Source organism: Lactuca saligna, chromosome 2 (assembly GCF_052625555.1).
Source record: "Lactuca saligna cultivar CGN05327 chromosome 2, ASM5262555v1, whole genome shotgun sequence".
NCBI classification, from domain to species: domain Eukaryota; kingdom Viridiplantae; phylum Streptophyta; class Magnoliopsida; order Asterales; family Asteraceae; genus Lactuca; species Lactuca saligna.
The window spans coordinates 154,596,382-154,601,937 of NC_136418.1; the positions used below are offsets into that span (position 1 = coordinate 154,596,382).

At 33.6% G+C, this 5,556-nt stretch overlaps 1 long non-coding RNA gene and 1 pseudogene across 1 annotated transcript; one reads left to right on the forward strand and one right to left on the reverse strand.

Annotated features, from left to right (window-relative positions):
* Positions 1-1,987: 1,987 nt before the first annotated feature.
* On the forward strand, positions 1,988-3,239 carry LOC145029236 (uncharacterized). Its single transcript, XR_013676426.1, has 4 exons — positions 1,988-2,467; positions 2,583-2,675; positions 2,821-2,902; positions 3,095-3,239. It is a non-coding gene; the product is annotated as an uncharacterized LOC145029236 (long non-coding RNA).
* A 339-nt stretch (positions 3,240-3,578) lies between these two features.
* Positions 3,579-5,304, reverse strand: LOC145032228 (UDP-glycosyltransferase 90A1 pseudogene; annotated as a pseudogene).
* Positions 5,305-5,556: the final 252 nt, after the last annotated feature.

A 5,556-nucleotide genomic window follows, 5' to 3' on the forward strand; every position in this document is an offset into this window, starting at 1 on the left:
TAACAAACGATGATGTCGAGACTATAAAGAATATCAGGATTGTTTTGCTTCTGAGGGAAATTCCTGATTCAATCAAGATTTAAGTTGAAAAACTGATAGATTCTTAATTCAAAATTCAAGAAAATATGTCGAATTATCATTTAACATTTATAATATGCTTTATGATTACATGCTGCAATTAGGGCTGAAAAATATTTACCACGGAAAACCAACCAACATGTTACCAACCGAACTAAAAATATTGATAACCAATATGTTTGGTAACCAACATGTTTGGTTGGTAGTACCATATCCACTACAAAATTATGGTATGGTAGTGGTACAAAGTTTTCAATACCAAGGTAGTACCATACCAACCTATTATATATATATATATATATATATATATATATATATATATATATATATATATACACACACACATACATACTAGTGTGGTACCCGCACGATGCGGCGGCGGCAATTATTTTCATTTCAAAGAATGTTGATTAGTTTTCCTATGGCGAGTAGTGTATAGTTGTTTTTGACAAATATCAAATTAAAAAAGTACACCGACTAGATTAGTTTTTTTCAGCTAATTATGTGTATATGGTTCAAATTATGAGATATTTGGGCTTAAAGTATAGGGTTTAGTGTTTAAGATACTGCATTTAAAGTGTAGTGTTTAAGGTTTGTAGTTTAGGATATGGGTTATTTATTTTAGAAGTGGGTCTTTGGTAACATGGTTTTAACGTTTAGAATATGATTTGTAGTTTATTATTTGAGTTTTTGACTTTAGGATTGAGGTTTATGTTTGGATTTTGGATTTTGTATTGTACCTAGCTAACTTGGTAAGTACGAAAATACTTCGTTTTTGCATTGAATAATTTTTCAAGAATATGTTTATTCCAAATAATATACAATATCTCGAATAAAATTTGAGAAAGTACTATCATTTATTATTAATTAAATAATTTTTTTTTATCAAATTTATCCCTAAACTTTATCTTTTCTTTTTATATACATGAATAAAAATGTTGTCAATTATACATTAAACTGTTTTTTTTTGAAACTATTCGTTAGATTACAATAAACCAAATATAACATTTTTATTTTTAGCGTGAAAATTTTATTTAGTATGATGTATAACGTAAATAAACTCGTTGATGACTGTCGATTAGTTTTTACTATATTATTTCAAATATCTTATCCTTCATGACTAATATTATTTAAGGATACATCTTTCTTATAATAAAATGATTAAATTAGATATTATAATTCAGTTGTTCATGTTAATAAACAAACATTGAAATAAACCGCAATTAAAATTTTTATAAGAAACTGATATAGTTTTGGAAGAACTATCATAATTTGTTGCAAATCTAACACTTTTAAGATTTAATATACATATTGATATTTACATATTAGTTAAATGATCTTAATAGTTACTATATTATACTTATTTTAAGACATTCGAGTCTTTTTTTTTAATATAGTATGACAACATAATATATTATTATATTATGACTATACATAGAAGTAGGTTACATATTTAAACATGATTAACTGTTGCCCAAATACATTTTGAACCTTCGGCTTCATGCCATATCTATAATGCATTATATATATATATATATATATATATATATATATATATATATATATATATATATATATATATATATATATATATATATATATATATATATATATATATATATATATATATATATATATATATATATATATATATATATATATATATATATATATATATATATATATAGTTAGGAACAGTAAATTTCCTAACCTTTTGACAAAAATGATCCTTCATTTATTTATGGTGGTCTGTCTTCTTTTGGCTTTTTTTTTTTTCCTGTTATGGTTAATTTATGTCACTTTCTCCTTTTTTTTGGTCCATACGTGTTTGTCACGTATTTTCTTCACCGTTTTCCCACCAAATAACTTTTTGATTGCAGTTATTGTTTTGCAGTTTTGATCTATCGTTATACACGTGTTTTCCTCCACCACTACAACTTCATTCGTGTAATCCACCGCCTCAAATACAGGATACCTTTAATCCTCATCTCTACCGCCTCTAATACATCCTCCGGTTACTGCCTCTTGACCCAACAACACATGAACCACCCGGTAGTATTTTACCGGCGACGCAATTAGTATTTTCGGTGATAAGGTTGACAGTCGTCGGCAGCTTCGGTACACTATTGGAGGTTTCCCTTACCTCTTGATCATTTATCCCTTCCACTGTCAATCTTTTCCATTACTGATTCTGTAACCTTTTCACAACCACTGCCTGAAATAGTTCCCCACCTATTATCGCTTGTTATTTTCCCAATTCAAATGACTGTCTATACCATCTCTTTACCTCCACTGCCTCACATAGCTTTCTATTGCAAATCATTTATCAAGACACATATGGAAAAAATCGATTCTCTGGGACTCAAATCGATGTTCCTCTGGTAAACAGGTAAGCACTAATTTTTTTGTTTTCAGAATTGATCCAAAATCAAAGGTTGATTGGCTTCGCTCCTTTTTTTTTTTTTTTTTTTTTTTTTTTTTTTTTTTTTTTTTTTTTTTTGCAGTTTCTCGATCCGGAAACAGAAAGTATTTCATAAGCCATGCCCATAAACATTTCATCAGAGTTAAGGCACAAGAGAAATGAAAAAACATATCAAGTATGTTTTGTATGCCCAATCACTCCACATTGTTTTTTAAAATTTTGCATCTTTCTCCTGCAATCTTGAATTTGTCTTCAATTTTTCATTAACTAATTTGTTGTTTGCTTTAAATAGGCTTCTAATGTGTTATGCATCCTTGCAGGAGAAATCGATTTCTTATAGTTGAAGACGAAGAACATGGCTTGGAAAAAAAGGCAACAAAATAAGCTCGAGTCGAGTTCGAGGTGAGTTTCGAGCTCGAGTATTTTAGTCAAGCCGAGCTTCGAGCTTGGTAGTATTCGGCACGACTCGGCTCGTTTACACCCCTAGGATCTTATGAGTGTGGACCCGTTATGCATGATAATACGTTTGTTGTATCGGGTATTTTGGAGGAAACTCACTACACTTTGTGCTTACCTAGTTGTTTATATTTTCAGGTTACATCGTTGATCGTAGGAAGGCAAAAACATGATTGTACACACTCATCAACAATATTTAGGATTATGCGTTTGTTATATTACTCTGATTTTTTATATGTGTAGAATAAACATTTTTTCTTAATAATGGATTTATAATTAAGTACTTTTGTCTTATTTAAAAATAACATTTTTTTGTTGTTAAAATGAGACGTTATACATAAACATTAACAACTCCACACACTTCATCAATGATTGTCCTATATAAGATATCGTGCGAAAAACCTAAAAAAATCATTCATAAGTACTGAATGAGTACAAAAGTAAAAATGATTTATTTTGAAACAAAAAAATATTAAGGATTAAATATGTATAAAAATATTAAGGACTAAATATGTACAAAATGAAAAATATATTACTCTATTAAGTTTTTTTCACAGCTAACCTAGAGTAAATGGTCATAAGAACGGAATATGTACAGTTTAACTAGTTGAAATAGTAAATATGAAGGAAAAAAAGCTCATAACCAAATGTGTATAAATCAAAAAAATATTTTACATTTTTAAGTCATTATCCGGTATAAATAAACATTGAGCTGAGGTAAAATTCATTAACCCTAATTATTTTAGTTGGGTTAATTTTAAAGATAATCAAAATCTACTCGGGTACATCATCCTTTGCGAATCTATGCCTCTCCATTGCTCGTAGCAGAGGTTGCATCTCCTTCCGGTCTAGGAAAATCGCCTATTTTGGAGTTTCTCAAATCCTGTAACTCATCTATGAGCTCGGTCAATATCCGCCAAGATGACCCACCTTCCGCCATTGCTTCCTTTGCAGCTTCACCAATCTCCTTCGCCTTTTTCCTTACTTCCTTCCCCTTTTCACCCTCCATGAACTCCTTCACCATTTTCTTTAACCCTTCTGAAGTTACAAACCCTTTCACTGATCCATCACATGTCTCAACCCGTAAACCGATCTTAATCTCCTCCACCACCATTCTTGCATTCAGAGGTTGATCAGCCATCATCGGCCACGCTAGTATCGGCACCTCTGAACATATGCTCTCCAACACTGAGTTCCAACCACAGTGGCTCACAAACCCTTTTACGCTCTCGTGCTTCAGAATCTCCAGTTGGTCAACCCATTCTCTTACAATCATCCCTCTTTCCCCCACTCTTTCTTGTAGCTCGTCATAAACACTCGTCTCACACTTCCTCACCACCCACAAGAAACTCACTTGGGATTCTTCCAAACCCTTTGATATCTCTTCCAACTGTTTCGATGATATCTCTGCTTGAGAACCGAATGCTACGTATAAAACCGAGAATCCCTGAGCTACCTTTTGGTCTAGCCACTTGATCCATTTGGGCTTCTGGTCAACATTGGGTGGCGACTCAGTCACAGCCAAGGGAAGGGGACCCACACTCCAAGCTTTGGCCTTAGACTCGCGATTCAAGTAGTCTAAAAACTGTGGCTCTAGCTCATAAAAGCTGTTCATAATCTGGCCATAGCTATTCGCCATTGCTATGATAACTTCCATTACGAAGTCCTGTTGAGGATCCATTGGATTTCGTTGGTTAAACACCTCGTCAAAGTCATTCCTTGTGACTTTGATCCATGGGAACCCTGTCACGGCGATTAAATCATCATCGGTCTCAGGTCCTGACAACAACCGGTTTCCAGCCACTTGTTGAGTTACAGTGGTGGAGTAGCCGCTCATGCCAAAATATGAGAGGCGAGGGATCCCAAACTTATTTGCCGATTCAAGAGTCCAACTCAGAAACCCATCAGAAACGATGCAGGTCACATGAGGGATTTTCTCGAGTGCTTGTTCAAAGTGTGGCTGCATAACCTTGGTTGAAGTGGCAAATTGTGTGAAGAAGGACATCGAAGGGAGCTTATCGGTGCTCTCTATACCTTGAGGTATTCCTTCAACTTGGACAGGAAATGGCAGGTCTACGATGGAGATTGAATCCGAGTGACGGTTGAAAAAGTGGGCGATGAACGGTCGGTTGGCTTTTGTGGTGAAAAGAGTGATTGTAACGCCGCGGGACAAGAGAAGCTGGGCTAGGTGGAGCAACGGGATTGTATGGCCTTTGGACATGAACGGAAACAATACAAAATGAGGGTGGCGAGTTGAAGCCATTTGTGTGATGGGTGAAGGAGCAGAGAGAGCTCTGCACCTGCTAGACTTTGTGGTTGAAAGGAGCTTGAGAGACGTGCTAGATTTTGGTCTTAAATAATAACATGCATCCCTTGTCAAATTATTATAATAGTATTTAAATGGATATTTACGTAAATTTTTTTTTTTTTTTTTTTTTTTTTTTTTTTTCAAAATTTAGTGTCATAAAAGAATAGGTTCCTCGGCCTACTAAGGCTCTCAGGTATTGCCACGTTCGGGGATAATGTCCCCATTTGTGATGATACTACTCAAACTATTTTATGAGGTGTTCTTTAATTGTTTTCTAAAGTCAAAACATTGG